Genomic DNA, 14,883 nt, shown 5'->3' with positions numbered 1-14,883 from the left:
TTTATCCAATGTTAATCATATTAAGGACTAATTAAGGCACATTTGTTCAGGATTGCCTTCTAGCAGGCTTTAATGATACCTGTTGTAAAAGACAGAATAAAGTCAAAAATAATCAGCAGATTTCAGATATTCTTCTCAGTGTTAGACAAGATCAAAAGTCACCGTTTGAAACTCTATAATGGGGGATTCATTATTGTTTTACCAATGTATAATTGTTGTTGAAGAAGGAGGAACAATGATATTTGGAGCAATGCTGCAAATCTGCACAGGAAGTTTACTGTAGTGTGAAGCGACCATGATCTCACCAAAGATCAACATATTGGAAGTTATCAACGTATAGCAAAATCTCTTGAAATCAGAATTGCAGACATGTAATAGCTTTACTGACACAGTGATGTACTTGGTGAAGTCACAAATTGATTTATTATTAAAACTGTTCTGTAGCCATGCAGTGAATCTGGAAAAAAAATCTGCCAAGTTGTTAACCAAATCACAGAGAATTTGTTTTGGTCATTATGGCAAGCTGCATAATAGTCAGTGTTCTAAGAAATAAGACTCCTAGAGCCTTATAGGAAGCATTTGCATTTATCTAGTCATTCAAGTCTTCAAAAAGCTTCATTCATGAAATTATGCTTTTTGATGCAGCTGGCTTTCAAGAAGACAGTTGCATGTCATCCAGAAAGGAACTGAGTAATGGAGCAGGGATACATTACTGCATTTCCACAGTGACTTGGTAAGACCACACCTTCAGTGTTGTGTATCATTCTGGTCTTTTTGTGGAAGGATTTTCTTACTGTTGAAGGAATACAGGAAAGGTTCATCACACTGATCTCTATGATGGGACAACCTGGCACATTTATCAGCTGGCAGCTCATTCCCCACTTGCACTACCTGCTGAGGGAAGAAGTTCCCCTTCAAAATTTAACCTTTCACCCTGACCTATACCCTCTAGTTCTAGTCTCACCCAACTTCATTGGGCAAAGCCTACTTCCATTCTATCCTATCTATAACTCTCATAATATTCAATACCTCTATCAAATTTCCACTAATTTTCCTATGCTCCAAGGAATAAAGTACTAACCTATTCAACATTTCCCTTTTACTCAGGGTCTCAAACCCTGAAAACATCCTTGTAAATTTGTTGTTACCCAGTCAACTGTATTGATATCTTTCCCATGATGGTTGACCAGAACTGCACACAATACTCCAAATTTGCTCTCACAAATGTCTTATACGAACGTAATGTCTCAGCTTCTGATTTATGAAAGCCAAAGTGCCAGACACTCTCTTTACAGCCTTATCTATCTGTGACATCATTCTTAAGGAATTATGTATCTATTTTCCCAGATCCCTTTGTTCCACCACACTCTTCCATTCCCATATCAATCGTTATTTAAGTCCTACCCTGGTTTCTCCTTGTAATCTGCAACACCTCATATTTATCGGAATCAAATTCTATCTGCCACTTACTGTCCATTTTTTTCAGCTGGTCCAGATTCCATTGCAAGTCTTCATACTGACCACTACCCCCTCCCCCTAGTCTTGATGTTGTACACAAATTTGGTGATCCAGTTAACCACAATATCATCCAGATCGCTAATATAGGAATGGTAATTGATAAGTTTGTGGCCTAAGGTAGAAGGAGTCAATTTTAGAAAACCTAGCACATTTATTTTTCAACATAGTCCCCTTCTACATGTACACACTTAGTCCAGTGGTCGTGGAGCATACGGATCCCTTCTTTGTAGAAGTGGTCCACAGCAGGGGTGATTGATAAGTTTGTGGCCGAAGATAGAAGGAGATGAATTATTCAGTTGTTGTTACATGCAGTTCAACTCTTGGAGTGAAAATGCAGAAAGTTTGAAGTTAATAACTCATCTCCTTCTACCTTAGACCACGAACTTATAAATCACCCCTGATGTGGACCACTTCTGAAGGTCCAAGATGCCAGCCCCTACAAAGAAGGGATCCGTATGCTCCACAACTGCTGGACTAAGTGTGTAAATGTAGGAAAAATAAATGTGCTAGGTTTTCTAAAATTGACTTTTTCCACCTTAGGCCACAAACTTATCAATCACCCCTCGTAGATTACAAATAACAATAACCCAGCATTGATCCATGTGTTACGTTGCTAGTCACAGGACTCTAGTCAGAGTGATAATCATCTATTAGCACTCTGAGGCTTCTCCTGTGAAGACAATGTCTATTCTAATTTACTACTTCATCCTGAATGCCATGCCAAGCGATTGAACCTTCTGAACCAGCCTCCCATGTGAGGCTTTGTCAAAGTCATTGCTAAAGTCCATGTATACAATGTCCATTGCCTTTCCTTCATCAACTTTCCTGTCTCCATCTCTTGAGTAAATGCAGATGCAAAAAATCAATTTCTGATCTCAACATTTCTTTTTGCTCCATGCACAGATGACTGTGCTGATCTTCAAGAGAACCAATTTTATTCCTTGCAATCTTTTTCTCTTAATATATCTGTAGAAGCTCCTCACCTCATCTGCTAGAACAACCTGGTATCCCCTTTTCGCCCTCCAGATTCTCCTTTTAAGTGTTCTCTTGCATTTCCTATATTGCTCAAACACCTCATATGATCCTTGCTCCCTGTACTTGATAAGTACCTACTCCTTCTTCCTAACCAGGGCCTCAATATTCCTCAAAAACCTAGGTTCCATAAACCCATTGGCCTTGCTTTCTATTCTAACAGGAAGAAACAAACTCCGTAATCTCAATATTTCCATTTTGAAGACCTTCCACTTACTTTTTGCCAGATAAGAAACTATCCCAATCCACAATTGTTAGGTAATTTCTGATGTCATTAAAATTGGACTTTCTCTAATTTCTCAATCCAAAGACCAGCCCAATCTTTTTTCATAATTATCTTGAAACTAATAACATTATAGTCACTAAAACCAAAGGGCTCCCCCTACACACTTCCCTCACCTGCCCTGCCTCATTCCCTAATATTGTGTTCTCTGCTGTATTGGAAAGTGGAAAGGTGACAATTCATAATTTCTACATTTCTATGAATGCATAGTTCCTGTGGATGCAGAAAAAGTTAGGCTTAAAATTATTTGAAGCTTGTTTTTTTATGGTAATGATACATCAGTTGATATATAGACATTACCCTTCAACATTATGAAAAAATAATCCATGTATAAAATAACCAATGTTATTAAAATGTTCATAAATGCTAAATGAAGATAATTTTTCTCTCATAAAGAAAACTGATTTGCAAGGGATAGATCATTACCAAATAAGTAGTTAGCATGTTTAAACAACATTTATAGTAGCTGGTTTGTACTGACAGGCCAACTGCAAATGTGCTGGTTCATTACATAGCATGAATCAGAGTTGTGAAATTATCATCTACTGCGAATACACTGAGGGAATTGAAAGGAGCATGAAGAGGAGAAACAGTGCAAAGAGAAATCCAGAACCCCCACCCCGCCAAGATAAGGCAACTGTGGTTCACCAAACTATTCTTAAACTCTTTTTCTATCGGATGTTACATGCCTTCCTTTAAAATAGCAAAAAAATCATTTATTATCCCTTTGAAGAAGAAGAACACTAATATGATGTCATGGGTGTGTGCCTGTGCTTGTTTCTATATATCAACCTGTGCAGAATGGTGCTTCTCTTTGTTCTGTTGCACCAATGGAAGAGTCTGTGATGCTCTATTTCTGCTTTGCTGTGCAGCATCTCTTGATTTGATTATTCTGATGGTTCTGCATGACTGTCCCAGACTGTCTTCATCTGGCATCTCTAAGCATTCATCCAGAACTTAAAGCAATGGTGGGATTTCAAGTTTCAAAAAGCCTCACGTACTAATAATCAGATATGGTGGACGTGGAGATTGGACACCTATTTATGAAGTGAGGCAGAAAGAAAAAGCAAGATAAAGAAATAATAGAGACAAGAGTAAACTAATTCATTGTGTGGAACAAGATTTTAGCAAGTATTTAAATATAAACCTATAAACTAAATATCTAATTAGCAGAAACAAAAGTAGGAAAAATATACATGTATATTATTTCTCTTGCTTTCATATGCAAATATTAAAGTAGGTATCAAATACACTTAAAAACCTCTATAGATGTACGATGGAGAGCATTCTGGCAGGCTGCATCACTGTCTGGTATGGTGGTGGGGTGGGGGGGTGCTACTGCACAGGACTGAAAGAAGCTGCAGAGAGTTGTAAATTTAGTTGGCTCCATTTTGGGTACTAGTCTAGAAAGTACACAGGATATCTTTAAGGAGAGATGTCTCAGAAAGGCAGCACCCAGGGCATGCCCTTTTCTCACTGTTGCCATCGGGTAGGAGGTACAGAAGCCTGAAGGCACACACTCAGTAATTCAGGAACAACTTCTTCCCCTCTGCCATCTGATTCCTAAATGGACATTGAAATCTTGAACACTACCTCATATTTTTAATTTATATTATTTCTGTTTTTTGCACAATTTTTAATCTATTCAATATATGTATACAGTAATTGATTGATTTATTATTATTTTCTTCTAAATTATGTATTGCATTGAACTGCTGCTGCTAAGTTGACAAATTTTACAACACATGCCGGTGATAATAAACCTGATTCTGGTTCTGAACTACTTTGAAAATACAGATTTTCAATACTTATAGAAGAGATAATACAACTTGAAAGCAGAAACAACACTTAATTATGATTAATATTCAACATGAATAATGTAAAATTTTCCAACTCTCCTTGTACGTGCTTCAGCTTTCAGAGTGGTAGTGTATTCTAAAGGCATGTGAAGTGCAAAAATTGCAGAATACTCATATTCATTTTGGAATAGTGAATGTGCAGAAGCATAGATATGGGATTTTAAGAAGTTAATTGTACAAAGCAACGATGAACACTCCATTAAAATAAGGATTGATAAGCAAAGGTAGGTCAAAGACAAGCTTTTTGTATATTTTTACTTTTATTTAGAGATACAGTGGGGAATAGGTCTTTCCGGCCCATTGAGCGCACCACCCAGCAACCCACTGATTTAACTCTAACCTAATCACAGGACAATTTGTAATGGCCAACTAACCTACTAACCAGTTCGTCTTTGGACTGTGAGAGGGAACTGGAGCACAATGAGGAAACCCACTGGCACATAGGAAGGAGTGTAAATACTTGCTCACTGAAGACGCTGGAAATGAACTCTGAACTCTGACACTCCTACCTGTAATAGCATCACGCTAAGTACTATGCCACTGTGGCGCCCATCACCCCACCCCTAAAAAATTATAGAGGATCCAAGGATGTATCACTGCTCTGGAGTTGCATAATGGCTTTTGGCTGACGCAAATTTATGGAATCCATAAGACATCAATTTAGGAACACATTATAACTGTGACTTCCATTTCAATGGAATTTAGAATAATATTTGTGTTTGCTCCATTCTTTTCTGATGTTGTTAATAATAAAATAATATTGTTATTAACAGGGTCATCCTAAAACTATAAGTGGTGAATTGATATCATAAAAAATGCTGTGCGTCGATAGTGGTATTGAAATCTGAGATTTTATAGGTTCCGTGATTAACAATGATGTTATTGTTAGGACCTGATTATAACCTTCAAAAGGGTATTATATGCTAACATTACAGCAATACCAATTGATAAAGAGAGTGGAGAATATAGTGCTAATATCTTGGCATGTAAATAAAGAAAATAACTGGAGTAACTACTATAATAGCTTCAAAATCTTGAATTTATTGGCTCTAAATTGCTTTCTGACAAGAGTATTGATTTGATAAGTGCTCTTTGGAGAAAATTTGCTATTGTAATGGGACCTGTGTGATTAAAAGGATTCTGCTGAATTCTTTGTCATGAATAACTTAAAGACTTGCTTACAGTATTATTTTAAACAGTATAGAAATTTTATTGTCTTCAAATTGTGGAAATTTTTCCAAGAGGCAGAAACCAAATTGGAAAATTAAAAGACTAGATAATTGAACAAATAGAAACTCCTAAATGCATATTTCTGTAAACTTTTGAATGAACTGAATTACCTGCCTAATAGCATAATGATAACAATTTCCCTATCACTGTGTATTGAGATGTGAAATCAAGAGGCTATCCATGGTCACATCTTCTCCCACTCATACTTCCCTACAGTAGTTGTATCTACAGCTTTTACCGTTTTTCAAATGAATAATAATCTTTGGCTGCCTTATCATTTATCTCTCCAAAATCTAAATGCTTTGCATAATGAAAAGGCAAAATACTGCAGATTCTGGGAGACTGAAATAAGAATTTAAAACATAGAAAATATCACAGTAACATTCACTGACCACATTTCAGCTTCAATACCTTAACACTAAGTAAACAAATCTCTTAAATTTTGAGTTTGGTCTTGGGAACCCCATCTACAATTGGCTTCTAGACTGTCTCATCAGTAGACCAACATTTCATCCACCTTGAATACAGGAGCTCCCCAGGGATGTGTGCTCATTCTCTTGCTCTACTCCCTGTGCACCGATGATTGCATGGCCAGATACAGCACCAGCTTGATCTTTAAGTTATCAGGAACAGCATGATGAGACAGAGTAGAGGAAAAAGATAGTAAGCCTTGTGTCATGGTGTCAGAATTATAAGCTAACCTCATTCAGCAAGACAAAAGAGTTAGTTGTTGACCAAAGGAAACTAAGAGGGGAGGGGGAGTGTAGTGGGCAGAACACACTTCTCCTCAGCAATGAGTTGCTGTAGAGATGGTTGACAGTTTCATGTCCTTTATTATGCATATCACCAGCAATCCCACTTGGCAGCTACACACTGATGTTGTGATGAAGAAAGCAATTTAGGGTATTCACTTTCTTAGTCACCTGAGAAGATACGGAATGTCCGCAAGGTTTCTCTTGAACTTCAGATGAGCTATAGAAAGTATTCTGACAGATTGTATCCTAGCCTGTTCTAGCAACTGCCCTGTTCTTGACTGTCTGAACCCTTAAAGAGTAGTGAACATAGCCCAGTCCATCACAGGCACATCACTTCCTCCCATCCAGTCCATCTTCATGGAGTGTTGCCTCAGAAAGGAAAGGGGCTGCCTTTGACATTTTATTTCCTCTCTTATACTTTCTGGAAACAGAAGCAGGAGCAAGAAAGCTCAAGCAACCTGAGTTATGAAAAGTTTCTTTCCACATTGCAATCAGACTTACAAATCAGTCTCCTCTTTCCCAGCTCCTTCTCAATAGTGCTGCCATATTTTCAGCTCTTAATTTTAGCTCTTTCTGTTGTTTTGCTATTGTCATGTTAGGTTTCTTTCTGTTGCACTACTTCAACCTTTGAACTAATCTGCTGTTTTTGCACTTTCTTATTGTTTTTATTATTACTGTTTACTCTGAGCTTTATTTCAACAAGCAATTTCATTGCACCCTGATATATTTGACAATAAACTAATCCAATCTAATTGGAGTGCTCAGCAGGTCATACATAGAGAATTACTGTAGCATTATTTGTTAATGATCTTTTACTAGGAATGGAAAAATATAGAGACTAAGTAGTTTTAGGATGCATAGAAGGGCCCTGTTAGGGGTGGTACTGGTGTCTCACAGCTCTCGCAGTTCTGATCTCTGATGCTGTTTATGTGGAGTTTGAATTTTTTTCTGTGACTGCATAGATTGTCTTTGCTGTCCTACTTTCCTCTCACTATTACACGAGCGTGGCGGTGGACAAACCCAAGTGCAGAACACGGGCATAGAAGCAGAGTTGAGAGGTGTTATTGATGTAGCGAGCGTGGAATCGGTAACCAGGAGTGATGCTAGACTTAGAACTGGCAGTCCTGAGAACCATGAAATGAGGTTACTCACACCAGAGTCAACCAATGAACTGGCAGCTCCTTGTTGTGATCACAGGGTCTTTATCCTGGACTTCCTGATGGAAAGCAGATGTGTATAGTTAATGGAACCTGGGAATGATTGGAAATTGAACGAGGGGATTGAGGCCCAATCCCTGTGGTAAATAGCAAGGTGGGGGACTGCCAGAAAGGACCATGACACTCACATTCCAGTTGCAAGCTGGTTGTTAGGTTAATTGATGAACAGAAATTATTCCCAGGTCAGACAGTGATAGTAAATTAGGGAATAATTGAAGGGCATGGGAAAAGGAATAGATTAGAGGGAAATAAGTGGGAGAATAGGATCAGTGGGAATAGTGGGAGATCTGAATGTAAAGCAGCTAACAGAAGGATAGTACATAAAGAAGAATAAAGGAGTACATAAATGGAAAATGAATATTAAAAAAAAAACTGGACGATGACGATTGCAGGCAAATGAGGGCAAGTAACAAAATAAAAAAAATTAAGCCTGGAGAAGTCGTGAATGGTGAAGCAAAATTGTCATTTGAATTTGTTTTGAATTTAAATGTAGAGTCTGAACTTTGAGTAAATAAGTTAGGCACCACGGTATCGTAAAGGTTAGTGTGATGCTATTACAGCTCGGGGTGTCAGAGTTCAATACTGATGCCATCTATAAGGAGTCTGGGCATTCTGTAGAAGAATGGGCTTTCTCCTGGTCCTCTGGTTACTTTCCACAGTTCAAAGACATGCCAGTTAGTAGGTTAATTGGTCATTGTAGATAGTCCGTGCGATTAGGCTAGGCTTAAATCAGGGGTTAATCAGGGGCTACTTGTGGGTGTGGTTTGAGAGCTGGAAGAGTCTATTCTACACTGTATGTCTAAATAATAATGTCTAGCTTGAAAAAACAATATTGTCCTTTAATCTTATGTTCTCATTTATTGGGATGGTATTCTTGGACGTCAAGCTGATTCCAGAAATTAAGATAGAAAAATCAACAAAAGGTAGGGAATATTTTCAAGTTCAAGTTCAAGTTCTCTGTCGCCTGACTATTCCTATATACAACCAAGTAAGACAATGGTACACCCACAATACATAAATCACACCCAGCACTAAAACAAAATATAACCACAAATAAATGAATAAAATACAATATAATTCACAATGCACGTGAAGTGCTCAGCACAGGTAAACACTAAATAGTTCAGTAAAGAGCAAACAGCAGTCTTAGTGATGAGACCTTGTTGGTGGAAGGGTATCTATTAGCTTCACAGCCTGGGGGAAGAAGCTGGGAGACCCTGATGATCCTCTCGGTGTTTTTTGTTATCCTCTGTAGGGTTTTGAGGTCCGATGGCTTGAGTTTCCGCACCACACAATGATGCAGCCGGACAGGATGTTCTCGATGGTGCTCCTGTAGAAAGTTGTAAAAACATGGGCAGGGAGACTTGCATGCCTCAGTCTCCTCGGAAAGTGTAAAAGCTGCTGTGCCTTCTTAGCTAGTGAGGAGATGCTATGGGTCCAGGTTAGATCGTCCGTATGTGGACACTAAGGAACTTCGTGCTCTTCACTCTCTCCACGGTAGAGCCAGTGACATGCAATGGAGAGTGGTTGGCTTGCACCTTCTTGAGGTCCACAATCATCTCGTTTGTCTTGTCCATGTTGAAACTCTGAATGTGTCCTCTCACCATTTGACAAGCCTCTCTACCTCCTCTCCGTATACAGACTCATTATTGTCGCTGATGAGGCCAAATGCTGGCAAAGTTCTGGCATAAGAAGCATCTTTTTCTCGGTGGGAAAAACGGAGTGGAGGGCAGAGGCTATGGCATAATTCATGAACCAGTTGGAGTGATAGGTAAACTGGAAAGGATCCAATGCTGCTGGAAGGTGGGAGTTAATGCAAACCATTTCCAGTCACTCAAAACACTTCATGATTGTGGAGGGTAAATAATGTAAAAATGTGTGAAAGGTGAGCATTATTAGCAAGTTATTGTCGATGATCTTTTTCCCCATACAGTGGGGACATGAAGTGGCATCAATATATCAGAAAGGGGGTGGGGTTGGAGAGAGGTCACAAAGAGGACCCAAGGTGTGTGGAATGTTCTACCCAAGTCATAAAGAGACAGGCATACTTATCATTCCTTTGGACTTTCAGAACAATATTGTTTATTTGAAGGAAATGAGTGATATCACAGCAGAATTTATGAACAAATTCAATAAGCCAAAGAATGTAGTCATGTCTAGAGACTGCTTTGCTCACTGGTTAAATAGGAGTCTCCTTTTAACACTCCTCCTGGCTCTCTTTATTAATACTGATGCACTAAATCAATGCTTCATCCATATCCCCAAAGCTCTAATCAATGAACAAGCTGCTTTTCTTTTACTCATGCATATTACATCCTTGAAACCTTAAAGTGGAAAGGTGCAAAGTGAGTAATCTTTGCCATCAATCACCAAGATAAATTCACTCATCTCATGGTTTACATATCTTGGTCCCCTCTGTGAACACCAGCGACAATTGCTGAATCATCCTTGAATGAAGAGCTCTAATATCCTCATGACCTTCCTTCTATCTACTTCTGCAATCTCCTCCAAGTTTTCATTTCTTTCTATACCCATCAGTTCTTCAGCATTAGCCTTTGATGGATCGCCTCTCCTTTCCTCAGGATCAATGGTAGAACATCCAGCCAACCTCCATAAAGCCTTAGCATCAGCACTGCCCCAAATTAACTTAAATAACCACATGTTCCAACAGTGGTGTGCAGAGGAGCATCTATGAATGTCGACAATGTCGAACATTGAAGTAGCAATAGAAGACAGTGAATGTACACTTAGCAATCGCTTTATTAGGTATAGGAGTTACCTAGTAAAGTGGCCACTGAGTGTATAGTGAAATCATCATATAAATAGCTTTCCTTTCAATGCTGTTGCAATAAATCAATTTATCCAACTATAATTCCATGTTACTTTGTTGTTCAATGGGAGAATCTTAAGTCAGTGGATCATTAGATAATTCTACTTCATCCTGTGAAACTTCTGAACTCTGTCTGCTGCTTCAATATAACTTTCATCTTAAAACTGCTTTGTACTGTGGCTTGGAACATCTTGTTTGGTAAAACTTTTATTCCACTGCAACTTATTGTTGTGTTTGAACTGGAATGTGAATTTTACTTATTACATCCATTTCACAACAAGAGGGAGTAAAGATTTTTATGTTGCATCTCCGTTGCAATGTGCAAGCAATAAGGAAGGGAAATGTGGGAGGATATTGCTCAAACACCAAGACTGTATAACAATTATTTTGTATACATGTATGTACAGTCAAATACAATGTACAGTCAGATACACAATCAGATTAACGTGTGTTGATAAATCCGATGGCCTGGTGAAAGAAGCTGTCCCGGAGCCTGTTGGACCTGGCCCTAATGCTGCAGTACCATTTGCTAGAGGGAAGCAACTGAAGTAATTTGTGGTTGGGGTGGTTGGAGCCCCTGATGATCCTCTGGGCCCTTTTTAAGAACCTGCTGCTGTAAATGTCCTGAATAGAGGAAAAGTCACATCTGCAGATACACTGGGCTGTCCACACCCCTCTCTGCAGTGTCCTGCAATTGAGGGTAGTATGGTTCCCATACTGGGCAGTGATACAGCCAGTCAGGACACTCTCGATGGATGCCCTTGTAAGAAGTCTTGAGGATTTGGGGAGGCTATTTATGAAAGCAGTGCAGAAAAGATTGTGTTCAGTAGAAGCATATTCTGACTTGTTCTGTTGAAGTTTTTAATATTTATTGACCAGTTTTTATGCAAATCCACATAAGAAATGGAGTACAGTTAATGTCTGTGAATATTTTTGAATTACTGCTTTCAAAACTAGGACTCCTTTCTTTCACTAAGTACACCTTCTGAACTGATGTCAATGTTTTGTGATATTGTCAGTTAAGTAGCACTATGCATATTTTCCCAAATGCCATCTAAAATACTGTATACACACAATGACCACTTTGCTAGCTGCACCTGTACACTTGCCTGTTAATGCAAATATCTAGTTAGTCGATCATGTAGCAGCAACTCAATGTATAAAGGCATGCAGACATGGTCAAGAGGTTTAGTGGTTGTTTAGACTAAACATCAGAAAGGAGAAGAAATATGAATTAACTGACTTTGATCGTGGCATGTTTGTTGGTGCTAGATGGGGTGGTTTGAGTATTTCAGAAATTGCTGATCTCCTAGGTTTTTAATGCACAACAGTCTCTAGAATTTACAGAGAATGGTGCAAAAAACAAAAAAAAGTTCTAGAGGCTGGCAGTTCTGTGGGTGAAAACACCTTGTTATTGTCAACCTGACAAGAAGATGATCGTTAACTCAATATTAACCATTGTCTTCCAACAGTGGGGTGCAAAAGAGCATCTTTGAATGTACAACATGTTAAACCTTGAAGTGGATGGACTACAGCAGCAGAAAACAATGAACATACATTTCATAATTATTTTATTAGATATAGGAGTTACCTAGTAAAGTAGCCACTGAGTGTCTAGTAAAATCATCACATAAATATCTTTTCTTTCAATGCTGTTGCAATAAATCAATTTATGCAACTATAAGTATATGTTAAATTGCTGTTTGTTGGGAGAATCTTAAGTTATGGATCATTAGGCAATTCTACTCTATCTTGGTAAAATTGAAAATATAACTCAAGCACACAGCTTCATAATTAAATCCTATTGTTTATTCAATTTCATTCAAAACATGGAATTTGATATGAACCAGTTCAGAACAAAACACTGCATTTACAGTATATTCTGAACATGCATGTTTGTACCTGCTGTGAACATTGTCAGAAATTCAAATGCATAAACCAGCATTCATACATACAATCATTACAGCAAATGTCTAGAAAATGATATCATTGGAATGATTCTTGGCTAGGTGAACAAAATTTGCCAAAATACCATAAACATTAGTTTATGGTTAAATGATTTACTTTAGTTTGTCTTTCATGACAGTGACACAATAAGACTCAACCTGAGCTGTAATTGAAGAGCCATAGTGCATTATAGTGTGGGGCTACAAAACAGCTGTGCAGTGTGTTATTTAACACTACAGACCCAGAAGTGGTTCGGAAATGGTATTCATTGTCTCCAAACACATTAGTGATGTAGACACAAGAAAGACTGCAGATGCTATCACATCTGTTCTCATGACGAGGCTTTTCATTCCAGGACATCCAAGATATCCTTTTATTACAGAAAACAAGATTTCCCTTTCAGTGCTGTCAATGCAGTCCTTACCCTTTTCTTCTTTTCCTGCATGTCTGCTCTCTTTCGTTCTTCCCATCCCCCAAAATAACAAGGATAAGGTTCCCCTTGTCTTTACTTACTATCTCACAAGCTTGCAATCATGCTAAGTGCTGCACTTGCTCCTATACTTCTGCCACAACCACCATTCGGACCCCTAAGCACTCCTTCTAGGTGAGTCATACTTCACATGTTGACCCATTGGTGATATTTATTCATTATCCATTCGGGAAAGTATAGATACAGATACAGGTAACTTTGACAGCCAACCTCTTAAAAAGATGGCAATCATGACAACATTTACAAGTATTTCTGATTCAGAACCTGTAAGATTGTAACAAAGAGCAAATCATCTACTTGCTGTCTTTACCCTGGCCACTCTTCTAATGTGTTTTAATTCTTTGAGGCAAAATATTAACACATTCCTTGAAACTGGAGTTTTTCCAGCTGCTTTCAAAACTACAGGTGTCAAACCCCACTACTTAAAAAGCCAAAACAGTGATAGTGAATTACTAGCTAACTACAGGCTTATATCAAATCTTCCCTTATTGGGAAAGATTCTTGAGAAAGTAACTTTCGAACAACTCAACAACTTTCTGAATGAGAACAACATCCTAGAAATGTTTCAGTGAGGCTTTAGAGCAAACCACAGTGTGGAGACTGCCCTCAACAAAATTTTCAGCGACCTTATGCTCCGGACAGATGCCAAAAGTGTCTCGGCTCTAAATCTTCCCAACCTAATTGCTGCCTTCAACACAATTGACCACAATGTTTTCCTAGAACACCGTGAGAACTGGGTAGGCCTCTCTTGCAGTGCCCTTAATTAACTTATATATCTTCAAATTTTTTTTGTCTATCTCAGAGACCAATTTTCTAAGAAATACAATGTACCCTTTTGTGGTGCTCAGGGAAGCTGTCTTGGTCCCCTATACTTCTTTTTGCACATGTTCCCCTGAGGAGACATCATTGGAGAACATCACCATAATTTCCACAGTTATGCAAATGACACAAAATTGTATTATATATTTTGATTGATCCTCAACTAATGCTATTAAATCCTATATTCTCTGACTTCTTGTATAATTGTAATAAACAAATGGATGAGCAGTAATTAATGAAGATAAAACTGAAATACCTCTGGTTGGTTCCACAGCCAAAAGAGATAAACTTCCTGGTAAACTTGAGAACTTGTTTCCCCTTGTAAAATCAGAAGTAATTAGCCTGGCTGTTATCCTTGATTCTGACTTGAATTTTAAATCCCACATAAAGAAAGTAACCACAACAGTAGTTCTACACTTAAGAAACATTGCAAAAATATATTAGTTTCTGTCACGTAATTTGGCTGAAAAACAAATTCACATTTTTATATCAAATAGACTAGATTATTGTACTGCACTTTTTGCTGGCCTTTCAAAGCAAACTATTGCCAAACTTCATCTCCTTCAGAAAGCCAGGTTTAATGAAACCAGGATGAAAGATCATATCACTGCCATACTAGCTACTCTCATTGGCTTCCTGTATCTTTTGAAATCACCTTTTAAAGTTTCCTTGCTTGTTTTCAAAGCTCTAATGGTCTGGGACCAGAGTGCATCACAGAGTCGTTTTCCATGTATTCTCCTGCTTAATCTCTCAGGTCGTCTTCTGCCAGTCTCTTATACTTAAAGAAATCTCCTCAAAAGATAAATGTCAGATCAGCTTTTTTGAACTTTGTTTCCACTCTGTGGAATTCAAAATCTAAAACTATAAAGGATGCAGACATAGTTGATACTTTTAAACACAGTT

The sequence above is a fragment of the Hypanus sabinus genome, chromosome 2 (genome assembly GCF_030144855.1).
Source record: "Hypanus sabinus isolate sHypSab1 chromosome 2, sHypSab1.hap1, whole genome shotgun sequence".
Taxonomy (NCBI): Eukaryota; Metazoa; Chordata; class Chondrichthyes; order Myliobatiformes; family Dasyatidae; genus Hypanus; species Hypanus sabinus.
Note: the sequence above shows the minus strand (reverse complement) of the source record.